Below are 13,149 nucleotides of genomic sequence, written 5' to 3'. Positions count from 1 at the left end.
GAACTCACTCTATATAGTAATTCAAAACAAAATTACTGAAAACGTGTCTTCTCAGTGTTTTACGTAGAAAAACGCTAACACGGATGGAAACAAACCAATATAAAGAAATAGAAAAACATTACCAAAAAGGTATATTTTGAGTGTTTTTGAGCTTGTTACCTATAAGAAACACGAAAATTGATAAAAGCACTCTATCATGGGAAAGAAAAGGACATTGCATGAAAAGTGTATAATGAGTGTTTTATAGTTCAAAAGAACCACTAGGCAAAAAATGCAAAAAATAGTGTATATGAAGAACTTTCGTAGATACCAAAATGCTGAAATTCATGAACAACACTCTTAATTGAGAAACAGAACAATCTTATTAAATTGCATGCGAAACCTGCTTTATGTGGGAAAAAAATGACATTACCAGAAAAATGTGTTTTGAGTGTTTTTTGAGCGTGTTAGGAGATAAAGCACTAAAAAGTAGAGCAATCACATTTCATTGGATTTAAACCAATTTTTAATAAGAACTTGCCTCTAAGTGTTTTTGAGCTCCTTATATACCAAAACACTAAAACGCATGCAAAATACACTTAATGATGAAACAGAATAACATTACCAAAAACATGTATTTTGAGTGTTTTTGATCATGTTACCAATAAAAACGCTTAAATGACATAACCAGAAAAATGTCTTTTAAGTGTTTTTGAGCGTGATATGCAACAAAGCACTAAAAAGCAGAAAAATCACATAACTTGGGAATAAAACCAACTTTTACGAAGAACTTGCCTTTAAGTGTTTTTTTAACTCCTTACATACCAAAACGCTAAAACGCAGGTAAAACACCCTTTATGGGGAAACAGAATAACATTACCAAAAATATGTATTTTGAGTGTTTTTGATCATGTTACTTATAAAAACGCTTAAATACATGTAAAGAACCCTATGTTTGTATAAGAAAAGAACATTAAGAAAATCGTGTATTATGAGTGTTTTAAACACACAAATAACACTTTATAGAGAGAGAAAAAAAAGGTACCGAGATACCAAAATTCTGGAAAAATTCAGGGAAATTTTGTAAAAAAAAATCGTTATAAAAAAAATAATTTTAGCTTTTTTCTTGCGTTATGTACCAAAGCCTGAAGTGTATGCATAGCCACCTATATTGACAAATAACTCGACTTTACCAGAAACCTGTCTTTTGAGTGTTTTTTTCAGCAATTTCAACAATATTACTGAAAACGTGTCTCTTCAGTGATTTACGTAGAAAAACGCTAAAACGGATGCAAACCAACCAATATGAAGAAATAGAATAACATTACCAAAAAGATATATTTTGATGTGTTTTTAAGCTTGGCACCTACAAAAAATTGCGAAAATGGATGAAACGCACTCTATATTAGGAAAGAAAACGACATTACGAGAAACGTCTATAATGAGTGTTTTATAGTTTCTCAAGAACCACAAGGCAAAAAACTCAAAAACTAGTGTACATAAAGAAGTTTCTTACATACCAAAATGCTGAATCTCATGAATAACACTTTTAATTGAGAAACAGAACAACCTTACTAAATGCCTGTATTTTGAGTGTTTTTCACATTCTTAGTTACCAAAACCCCAAATTCCATGCGAAACTAGCTTGATGTGAGAAAAAAAATAATAATATCAGAAAATGTCTTTCGATTGTTTTTGAGCGTGTTAGGCAATAAACCACTAAAAAGCAGGGCAATCACATTACATGGGAATAAAACCAACTTTTACCAAGAACTTGTTTTTAGGTGTTTTTGAGCTCATTACATACCAAAACGCTAAAACGCATGCAAAACACCTTTTATAGAGAAACAGAATAACATTACCAAAAATATGTATTTTGAGTGTTTTTGATTATGTTATCTATAAAAACGCTTGAATACATCCAAAGAACCTTATGTTTGGGAAACGAAAGGACATTCCGAGAAATATGTATTATGATTGTTTTTAGTTCCTTAAGTACGAAAAAGCTAAAACCCACAAATAACACTCATTATTTAGAAAAATAAATAAATAAAAAATAAAAAAATAAGATTTTTTTTTTTTTTTTTTCATCTTCATAGGTACCAAGATGCCAAAATTCTGGGAAAATTCCAGGCTATTATATGATAAAAAAAAATTATAAAAAAAGTTAATTTTAGCTTTTTTTTCGGACTGTTATATACCAAGCCCTAAAGTGCATGCAAAGCCTCCTCCTATATGAAGAAATTAAACGACCTTTAAAGAAATCTGTCTTTTGAGTATTTTTCAGAAAGTTATGCACCAAAACGATAAATAAATATGGAACTCATTCTATATGGGAATCCAAAACAAAATTACTGAAAATGTATCTTCTCAGTGTTTTACGTAGAAAAACGCAAAAACTCGTGTATATAAAGAAGTTTCTTAGATACCAAAATGCTGAAAATCATGAATAGCAGTCTTAATTGAGAAACAGAACAACCTTAGTAAATGCCTGTATTTTTTGTGTTTTTCATATTCCTAGTTAGCAATACCCAAAATAGCATAACAAACTAGCTTTATGAGGGAAAAAAATGACATTACCAGAAGTGTATTTTAATTGTTTTTGAGCGTGTTAGGCAATTACATAACATGGGAATAAAACCAACTTTTACCAAGAACTTGCCAGTAAGTGTTTTTGAGCTCCTTACATACCAAACCGCTAAAACGCATGCAAAACAAACTTTATGGAGAAACAGAATAACATTACCAAAAACATGTATTTTGAGTGTTTTTGATAATGTTATCTATAAAAACGCTTAAATGCATGCAAAGAACCTTATGTTTGGGAAACGTAAGGACATTACGAGAAACGTGTATTATGAGTGTTTTTAAGTTCCTTAACTACCAAAAAGCTAAAACCCACAAATAATACTCGTTATTTAGAAAAAAAAATCAAAAATCAAAATAAAAATAAAAAGGATTTTTTTTTTTTTTGTTATTCACCCTCATAGGTACCGAGATGCCAAAATTCTGGGAAAAATTAGGGCAATTATATGATAAGAGAATTATATCAAAAAAAGTTGATATTAGCTTTTTTTCGGACTGTTATGTACCAAACACTTAAAGTGCATGCAAAGCCTCCCATATGAGGAAATTAAACGACCTTACCAGAAATCTGTGTTTCGAGTGTTTTTCAGCATGTTAGGAACCAAAACGATAAATAATAAGGAACTCACTCTATATGGCAAACCAAAACAAAATTACTGAAAACGTGTCTTCTCAGTGTTTTACGTAGAAAACGCTAAAACAGATGCAAACCAACCAATATCAAGAAGCAGAAAAAACATTACCAAAAAAATATATTTTGAGTGTTTTTGAGCTTGTTACCTACAAAAAAAAAAAAAAAAAAAACGCGAAAATTGATACAAAGCACTCTATATTGGGAAACAAAGGGACATTGCGAGAAAAGTGTATAATGAATGTCTTATAGTTCAAAAGAACCACAAGCCAAAAAACGCAAAAAACTCGTGTATATGGAGAAGTTTCCTAGATACCAAAATGCTGAAACTCATGAATAACACTTTTAATTGAGAAACAGAAAAACTTTACTAAATGCGGTTATTTTGAGTGCTTTTCACATTCTTAGTTACCAAAATCCCAAATTGCATGCGAAACCAGCTTTATTTGGGAAAAAAAATGACATTATGAGAAAAGTGTCTTTTGAGTGTTTTTGAGCGTGATAGGCAATAAAGCACTAAAAAGCAGGGGAATCACTTTACATGGAAATAAAATCAATTTTTACCAAGATCTTGCCTTTAAGTGTTTTGAGTTCCTTATATACCAAAACGCTAAAACGCATGCAAAACACACTTTATGGAGAAAGAGAATAACATTACCAAAAATATATATTTTGAGTGTTTTTGATCATGTTACCAATAAAAACGCTTAAATACATGCAAAGAACCCTATTTTTGGGAAACGAAAGGACATTATCAGTGTTTTTTAAGATCATTATTTACCAAAAAGCTAAAAGCCACAAATAACAGTCTTTATTGACAAAAAAAAAAAAAAAAATAAATAAATAAAAAAAATACGATATTTTTTTCTTTCTTTTTCATCTTCACAGGTACCGAGATGCCAAAATTTAGGAAAAATTCAGGAAATTATGAGTCGATTATCAAAAAAGTTAATTTTAGCTTTTTTTTCGTACTGTTATGTACCAAACCCTAAAGTGCATGCAAAGCCACCTATATGTGGAAATTAAAAGTCTTTGCCAGAAAACTGTCTTATCAGTGTTTTTCAGCTTGTTAGGCACATGTTAAATAACATGCAAGTCACTCTATATGGGAATCTAAAACAAAATTACTGAAAAAATGTCTTTTCGGTGTTTTACGTAGAAAAACGCTAAAACGGATGCAAACCAACCAATAAGAAGAAAAAAAATAACATTACCAGAGGTACATTTTGAGTGTTTTCGAGCTTGCTACCTACAAAAAACGCGAAAATGGATGCAAAGCACTCCTTATTAGGAAACAAAAAGACATTACGAGAAACGTGTATAATGAGTGTCTCATAATTTTTGAGCAAAAGAACTTGTGGTTCACAAGAACCACAAGGCAAAAAATGCAAAAACTCGTGTATATAAAGAAGTTTTTTAGATACCAAAATGCTGAAACTCATGAATAACAATATTAATTGAGAAACAGAACAACCTTACCAAATGCGTGTATTTTGAGTGTTTTCCACATTCTTAGGCAAACCCCAAATAGCACGCGAAACTATGTTGGAAAAAAAATGACATTACTAGAAGTGTCTTTTGAGGTTTTATGAGCGTGTTAGGCAATAAATCACAAAAAAAAAAGGGCAATCACATTACATGGGAGTAAAATCAACTTTTACCAAGAACTTGCCTTGAAGTGTTTTTGACCTCCTTACAAACAAAAACGCTAAAACGCATGGAAAAAACTTTATTGAGAAGCAGAATAACATTACTAAAAACATGTGTTTTAAGTGTTTTTAATTTTTTTTAAGTGTTCCTTAAATACCTTTAAGTGTTTTTAAGTGTTCCTTAAGTAGTAATTGATTTTCATAGGTACCAAGATGCCAAAATTCTGCCAAAATTCAGGGAATTTATGTGGAAAAAAGAACATTATCAAAAAAGTTAATTATAGCTCTTTTTTTCGGATTTTTATGTACCAAAATATAAAGTGAATGCCACCTATATAAGGAAGTTAAACGACTTTTCCAGAAATCTGTCTTTTCAGTGTTTTTTCAGAATGTTAGGCACAACAACGATAAATAATATGGAAGTCAGTCAATATGTGAATCCAAAATAAAATTACTGAAAACGTGTATTTTCAGTGTTTTACGTAGAAAAACGCTAAAACGGATGCAAACCAACAAATATGAAGAAATAGAATAACATTACCAAAAAGTGTTTTTGAGCTTTTTACCTACAAAAAACGCGCAAATGGATGGAAAGCACTCTATATTAGGAAGCAAAAGGACATTACGAGAAACGTGTATAATGAGTGTTTTATAGTTTCACAAGAACCACAAGGCAAAAAACGCAAAAACTCGTGTATAAAGAGAAGTTTCTTACATACCAAAACGCCAAAACTCATGAATAACACTTTTTATTGAAAAACAGAACTACTTTACCAAATGTGTGTATTTTGAGAGTTTTTCTCATTCTTAGTTACGAAAATCCCAAATTACATGCGAAACTAGCTTTATGTGGGAAAAAAAAATGACATTACCAGAAAAGTGTCTTTTGAGTGTTGTTGAGCGTTATATGCAATAAAACACTAAAAAGGAGAACAATCACATTACACTGGAATAAAACCAAATTTTACGAAGAACTTGCCTTTAAGTGTTTTTTAACTCCTTACATACCAAAACGCTAAACGCATGGAAAACAACATTTATGGAGAAACAGAATAACATTACCAAAAACATGTGTTTTGAGTGTTTTTGATCATGTTACCTATAAAATCACTTAAATACATGCAAAGAACCCTATGTTTGTGAAACGAAAATACATTACGAAAATCGTGTATTATGGGTATTTTTTAGTTCCTTAAGTACCAAAAATCTAAAACCCACAAATAACACTCTTTATAGAGAAAAAAAATAATAAAAAAAAATTTTTTTTTTTTTGTTATTCATCTTCATAGGTACCGAGATGCAAAAATTCTGAGAAAATTCAGGGAAATTATGTGAAAAAAAAACAAAAAAATTTTTTTTAGCTTTTTCCAGAGGAAATTACACTTTACAAGAAACGTGTCCTTGAGTGTTTTCATCAATTTCAACAATATTACTGAAAATATGTCTTTTCAGTTTTAGCGTAGAACGCTAAAACGGATGCAAACCAACCAATATGAAGAAATAGAATAACATTACAAAAAAGTTATGTTTTTGATCTTGTTACCTACAAAAAACGCAAAAATGAATGCAAAGCAGTCTATATTGGGAAACAAAAGGATATTACAAGAAAATTGTATAATGAATGTTTTTATAGTTTTCAAGAACCATAGGGCAAAAAACGCAAAAACTCGTATATATGGAGAAGTTTCTTGGATACCAAATTGCTGAAACTCATGAATAACACTCTTAATTCAGAAAAAGAACAATCTTAGGAAATGAGTGTATTTTGAGTGTTTTTTTCACATTCTTAGTGGTCCAACCCCAAATTACATGCGAGAATGTGGAAAAAAAAATGAAATTACTAGAAAAGTGCCTTTTTAGTGTTTTTCAGCGTGTTAGGCAATAAAGCACTAAAAAGCAGGGCAATCACATTACATGGGAATATAACCAATTTCTTACCAAGAACTTGCCTTTAAGTTTTTTTCAGCTTCTTACATACCAAAACGCTAAAACACATGAAAACACCCTTTATGGATAAACAGAATAACATTATGAAAAACATGTATTTTGAGTGTTTTTGAGCTTGTTACCAATAAAAACGCTTAAATACATGCAAAGAACCCTATGTTTGGGAATGAAAGGACATTACTAAGAATGTGTATTATGAGTGTTTATAAGTTCCTAAAGTACCAAAAAGCTAAAACCCACAAATAACAAAATAAAAAAATAGCATTTTTTTTTATTGATCTTCATAGGTACCGAGGAGCCAAAATTCTGGCAAAAATCAGGAAAATTACGTGAAAAAAGAATATTATGAAAAATGGTAATTTTAGCTTTTTTTTCGGACTGTTTTGTACCAAACCCTAAAGTGTATGCAAATATGGGGAAATTAAACGACTTTACAAGAAACCTGTGTTTTCAGTGTTTTTCAGCATGTTAGGCATCAAAAACGATAAATAACATGGAAGTTACTCTATATGAGAATCCAAAACAAAATTACTGAAAACGTTTCTTTTCTGTGTTTTACGTAGAAAAACGCTAAAACGGATGGAAACCAACCAATATGAAGAAATAGAATAACATTACCAAAAAGGTATATTTTGAGTGTTTTTGATCATGTTACCTATAAAAACGCTTAAATACATGCAAAAAACCTTATCTTTAGGAAACAAAAGGACATTACGAGAAACGAGTATTATGAGTGTTTTTACGTTCCTTAAGTACCAAAAAGCTTTAACCCACATATAACACTCTTTATAGAGAAAAAATAAATAAATGAAAAAATAGCATTTTTTTTTGTTAATGATCTTCATAGGTACCGAGATGCCAAAATTCTGGCAAAATTCAGGGAAATTATGTGAAAAAAGAATATCAAAAAAGTTAATTTTAGCTTATTTTTCAGACCGTTATGTACCAAACCCTAAAGTGCATGTAGAGCCACCTATATGAGGAAATTAAACAACTTTACCTGAAACCTGTCTTTTGTCTGTTTTTCAGTATGGTTAGGCATCAAAACAATAAATAATATGGAAGTCACTCTGTATGGGAATCCAAAACAAAATTACTGAAAACGTGTCTTTTCAGTGTTTTACGTAGAAAAACGCTAAAACGAATGCAAATCAACCAATATCATGAAATAGAATAATATTTCCAAAAACGTATTTTTTGTGTTTTTGAGCGAAAATGGATGCAAATCTCTCTATCTTGGGAAACAAAAGGACATTACGATAAACGTTTATAATGAGTGTTTTATAGTTTCACAAGAACCACAAGGCAAAACAAGCAAAAACTCGTGTATATGGAGATTTTTCTTAGATACCAAAATCCTGAAATTCATGAATAACACTCTTAATTGAGAAACAGAACAACCTTACCAAATGCGTGTATTTTGAGTGTTTTTCATATTCTTAGTTACCAAAACCCGAAATTACATGCGAAACTAGCTTTATGTTGGAAATAAATGACATTACCAGAAAAAAAAAAGTGTCTTTTAAGTGTTTTTGAGCGTGTTAGGCAATAAAGCACAAAAAAGCAGGGCAATGATATCATTACATGGGAATAAAACCAACATTTACCAAGAACTTGTCTTTAGGTGTTTTTCAGCTCCTTACATACGAAAACGCTAAAATGCATGGAAAACACCCTTTATTGAGAAAGAAAATAACATTACGAAAAACATGAATTTTCAGTGTTTTTGATCTCTTACGTATAAAAACGCTTAAATACATGCAAATAACCCTATATTTGGGAAACAAAAGAACATTACGAAAAACGTGTATTATGAGTGTTTTTAAGTTCCATGAGTACGAATAGAGTTAAAACCCACAAATAACACTCTTTATAGAGAAAATAAATAAATAAATAAAAACTAGGATTTTTTTTTTATTTATCTTCATAGGTACCGAGATCCCAAAATTCTGGCAAAATTCAGGGAAATTATGTGAAAAAAAAATATTATGAAAAAAGTTAATTTTAGCTTTTTTTTTTTTCGGACTGTTATGTACCAAACCCTAAAGTGTATGCAAAGTCACCTACATGAGGAAATTAAACGACTTTACCAGATACCTGTCTTTTGGGTGTTTTTCAGCAAGTTAGGCACCAAAACGATAAATAATATGGAAGTCACTAGTTTTGGGAATCCAAAACAAAATTACTGAAAACGTGTCTTTTTAGTGTTTTACTTAGAAAAACATTAGAACGGATGCAAACTAACCAATATGAAGAAATAAAATAATATTACTAAAATGTTATATTTTGAGTGTTTTTGAGCTTGTTACCTACAGAAAACGCGAAAATAGTTGTTTTTTTCGTAAATTGTTATCGTTTTGGTACGTAAGAGGCTCAAGAGCACACAAAGGACACGTTTTTGTTGAAGTTGTTTCGTTTTCCCATATAGGGTATTTTCCATGTTTTTTTTTTTCTAGCGTTTTGGTGCCTAATACCCTAAAAAAAAACACCTAAATGACACGTTTTTGGAAATGTCGTTTCGTTACTTCATATAGGGCGCTCTGCATGCATTTTGGCGTTTTACTAATTACGCTGATAATACACATTGCTGGTATCTTTTTTTCTCCACAGTGTTTTCAATGTGTTTTACCGTTTTAGTACGTAAGCTGGAAAAAAAAAAAAAAAAAAAAAAAATATATATATATATATATATATATATATATATATATATATATATATATATATATATATATATATATATATATATATATATATATATATATATATATATATATATATATATATTTCCATACATGGTGCTTTGCATGCACTTTGGTGATTTAGCACCTAAGAAGCTCAAAAACATATAAAAGACGTTTTTAGTAATGACGTTCTGTTTCTAGATATAGTGTGCTATTGATGTTTTTTAGCGTTTTTTTTCTAACCTAAGAAGCTGAAAATACTCATAATACTCATTCATTATCCTTTTTTTTTTTTTATCCAATATCGTGATATTTTCATTGAATTTCTCGTTTTGGTTCCTAACAAGCTGGAAAACGCTCAAATCACACTTTTTTTTTGTAATGTATCCCCATAAAACGTGTTTTCCACGCGCTTTAGCGTTTTCATACATAAGAAGCTCAAAAACACTCAAAAAATATCTTTCTGGTAATGTCGCTCCGTGCTTTGCATGCATTTTGCAGTTTTGGTAGATAAGAAGCTCAAAACACTCAATAAACACGTTTTATGCAATGTTTTTTCTGTTTCTCTACGAGTATAAAGGGTACGTAAGAAGCTCAAAAACACTAAAAATACATGTTTTTGGTTATGTTATTTGCTTTTCCAATATAGAGCTTTTTGGTACATAAGATTTTCAAAAACACTCGTATTTTCTAGATTTTCGTAATCTCGTTCGGCTACTAAAATGGTGATTTCATTCATTTTGCAGTTTCGATAGCTAAGAAGCTCAAGAAGACTCAATATGGTCTTTTTTTGCAATTTTTTTCTTTCTCCATGAAGGATTTTTTGTATGCACTTTTATCGTTTTGGTAAATAACAAGCTCAAAACACTCATAATACACGTTTTAGATAATGTTCTGATTTCTTTATGTAGGGTGTTTTCTATGCATTTTGGAGTTTTTGCACTTAACATAGAGAAAATCACTCATAATAAATGTTGTTGTTGTTTTTTTTATATAATGTTGTTCTGTTTCTCCTTATAGATTCCTATTCATGTGTTTTAGCGTTTTGGTACATAAGAAGCTAAAAAAAAAAAAAAAACGCTCATAATACACGTTTCTGTTAATATCGTTTCCTTTAGACATATCAAATCATTCATTTTGGCATTTTAATACCTAAACCTAACAATCTGGAAAACACACAAATCATACGTTTTTGGTAATGCTGTTCAGTTTCTCTGTAAAAGGGTATTTAACACGTGTTTTAGCGTTTTGGTACGTAAGAAGCTTAAAGAAAAAAAAAACACAAAATACACAGTTTTGATATTTTATAATGAATGTGTTTCTTCCTTTTTACCGTTTGGTGCCTAATATCCTCAAAAAAACACCCTTTTGACACGTTTCTGGGAATGTTGTGTTCTAACCCCGGATAGGATGATTTGCATATATTTTGGAGGGTTGGTATCTAATAAGCTGGAACTACTGAAAAGATGTTTTTGGTATTATTGTTTGCTCTTCACATATAGGGTAATTTGCGTGCATTTTGGCGTTTTGGTACCTAACAATCTTAATAACACTCATAATACACCAATTTAATAATTTTTTTTTTTTTTTGTCATATAGGGTGCTTGTGTACATTTGACGTTTTAGTACATAACATGGCGAAAACACTTATAATACACGTTTTTGGTAATGTTGTTCTATTTTTCCATATAGAGAGCGATTCACGTAATTTAGTGTTTTGGTATCAATAATGTTGAAAAACACTTATAACACACGTTTCTGTTAATATCGTTTCGTTTCCCAGTAACGGATACTTTGGATGCATTTTGGCGTTTGTTACCTAAATAGCTCAAAAACACTCAAAACACACGTTTTTCTTAATATAGTTTTGTTTCACCTTAAAGGGTGTTTTACATGTTTTAGCATTTTGGTACGTAAGAAGCTTAAGATTTCTTAAAAGACACGTTGTTGATAATGTTGCTTTGATTCCCTCTGCTTTCTAGCGTTTTCGTGCCTAATATGCTCAAATCACACAAATTACACGTTTCTGGTGATGTCGATTCGCTACCCAAATAGGGTGCTTTGCATGCATTTTCACGTTTCGGTACCCAACAACTTGGAAAACAATGAAAAGACAAATCCTCGGTTATGTACTTCTGTTTCTCCATAAACAACGTTTTGTATGCGTTTTCGCGTTTTGGTACTAAGAAGCTGAAAAACGTTGAAACGACACGTTTTTGTTATTGTTATTTGTTTTTGCCTTATTGGGAGTTTGCATGCACTTTAGCGTTTTGGTAAAAACACTCATAATACACATTTTTTGTAATATTATTCTGTTTCTTCTTATAGGATGTTTTCTTCATATTGGTTGGTTTGCATCCGTTTTAATGTTTTTCTAAGTAAAACACTAAAAAAAACACGTTTTCGGTAATTTTGTTTTGGATTCCCATAAAGAGTGACTTCCATATTATTTATCGTTTTGGTGCCTAACTTGCTGAAAAACACTCAAAACACATGTATCTGGTAAAGTCGTTTAATTTCCTCATGTAGATGGCTTTGCATACACTTTAGGGTTTGGTACATAACAGTCCGAAAAAAAAAAATCTAAAATTAACTTTTTTCATAATATTATTTTTTCACATAATTTCCCTGAAATTTGCCAGAATTTTGGCATCTCGGTACCTATGAAGATAAATAACAAAAAAAAAAATCCATTTTAATTTATTTATTTATTTTCTCTATAAAGAGTGTTATTTGTGGGTTTTAACTCTTTTCGTACTCATGGAACTTAAAAACACTCATAATACACGTTTCTCGTAATGTCCTTTCGTTTCCCAAACATAGGGTTCTTTGCATGTATTTAAGCGTTTTTATACGTAAGAGATCAAAAACACTGAAAATTCATGTTTTTCGTAATGTTATTTTATTTATCAATAAAGGATATTTTGCATGCATTTTAGCGTTTTAGTATGTAAGGAGCTGAAAGACACTTAAAGACAAGTTCTTGGTAAATGTTGGTTTTATTCCCCTTCATTGCCCTGCTTTTTTGTGCTTTATTGCCTAACACGCTCAAAAACACTCAAAAGACACTTTTTTTTCTGGTAATGTCATTTATTTCCAACATAAAGCTGGTTTCGCATGTAATTTCGGGTTTTGGTAACTAAGAATGTGAAAAACACTCAAAAAACACGCATTTGGTAAGGTTGTTCTGTTTCTCAATTAAGAGCGTTTTTTCATGAATTTCAGCATTTTGGTATCTAAGAAAAATCTCCACATACACGAGTTTTTGCGTTTTTTGCCTTATGGATCTTGAAAACTATTAAAACATTCATTATACAGTTTTTTTGTAATATCCTTTTGTTTCCCAATATAGACTGCTTTGCATTCATTTTTGCGTTTTTTGTAGATAACAAGCTCAAAAACACTCAACTTTTTTGTAATGTTATTCTATTTCTTCATATTGGTTGGTTTGCATCCGTTTTAGCGTTCTACGCTAAAATTGAAAAGACACGTTTTCAGTAATAATGTTGAAATTGCTGAAAACACCCAAAGACACGTTTCTTGTAAAGTCGTGTAATTTCCCCATATAGGTGGCTTTGCATGCACTTCCGGATTTCGTACATAACTCCGAAAAAAGCTAAAAAAAAAATTTAATGTTTTTTTTCACATAATTTCCCTGAATTTTTTCAGAATTTTG

The sequence above is a fragment of the Scylla paramamosain genome, chromosome 1 (genome assembly GCF_035594125.1).
Source record: "Scylla paramamosain isolate STU-SP2022 chromosome 1, ASM3559412v1, whole genome shotgun sequence".
Classification (NCBI taxonomy): Eukaryota; Metazoa; Arthropoda; class Malacostraca; order Decapoda; family Portunidae; genus Scylla; species Scylla paramamosain.
This window is presented reverse-complemented; position numbering follows the sequence as displayed.